This window comes from Silene latifolia, chromosome 3, assembly GCF_048544455.1.
Source record: "Silene latifolia isolate original U9 population chromosome 3, ASM4854445v1, whole genome shotgun sequence".
NCBI lineage: Eukaryota > Viridiplantae > Streptophyta > Magnoliopsida > Caryophyllales > Caryophyllaceae > Silene > Silene latifolia.
The window spans coordinates 114,704,916-114,705,940 of NC_133528.1; positions in this window are offsets into that span (position 1 = coordinate 114,704,916).

Genomic DNA, 1,025 nt, shown 5'->3' on the forward strand with positions numbered 1-1,025 from the left:
CGAACTATCCATTGGTGTAGTCAAAAATTCCTTAGCTTACCAAAAAGAGAAGGAGGACTTGGTATTCGGAATATTGAGTGTCTTAATCGGGCAATGTTAGGAAAGTATGCGTGGTAGATTTTATCTGGCGATCGTTCCTTTTTCACGCGAGTTTTTCTTAAAAAAAACTAATGGGTGATGCAGTGGTGTCGGAAAATTTGGCGGTCCAAAATGGAAACAATTTATCATGGGGTGCTAGGAGTGTTCTGCATGGTCTACACTTTGTGAGACATCATATTGGGTGGAAACCAGGCTTGGATTCAGATTTAAATATATGGACTAATAAATGGGTTGGTGGGGCGTATCCGGAGCCTAAGGAAGTGCTTTTGGGGAAGGATCATGTGGAACTTAGACATTTGAAGGTAAAAGATCTAAGGACAAATGGGCATGATGGTGTGGGCGAGAGTTGGAATGAAGATTTGATTAAAAATATTTTGGCGGAAGAAAGTGTAAAAGCTATCTTAGCTAAGTCCATTTGTAGGTCACAGACAAGTGATGAAGTCTATTGGTTACATAATAGTCATGGTAACTATAGTGTGAAAAGTGGATATGGGATTCTTTTTGGTGATTATATGGAAAGGAAAGGATCATGTAAGGACAAGGAAAGGCTTAGTGAGGTTGGACGTATGTTTTGTAAACAAAAATTGTGGAGGTTACCCGGACCACAAACATGGAAAATGCTGATCTGGCGGATCGTTACTAATTCGCTTTCGGTGGGAAGTAGTTTTGCATGACGGAATATTGAGGTGGATCCGGGTTGTAAATTTTGTCGGGTGGGAGATATGACCATGGAAATAATGGAACATTTATTTCGGGACTGTCCTGTGTCCCGAAGGTTGTGGGCTAGTTCTGAGCTTGGTATTCGTACTGATTATGACTCATTTTTAAGCATTGGAACATGGGTCATTGACTGAGTGTCTTATTTGGAAACTTTAGAGGGCACAAAGGAACGTCAGGTTCGGTTTTTAGCAACAATTTGGTGCATT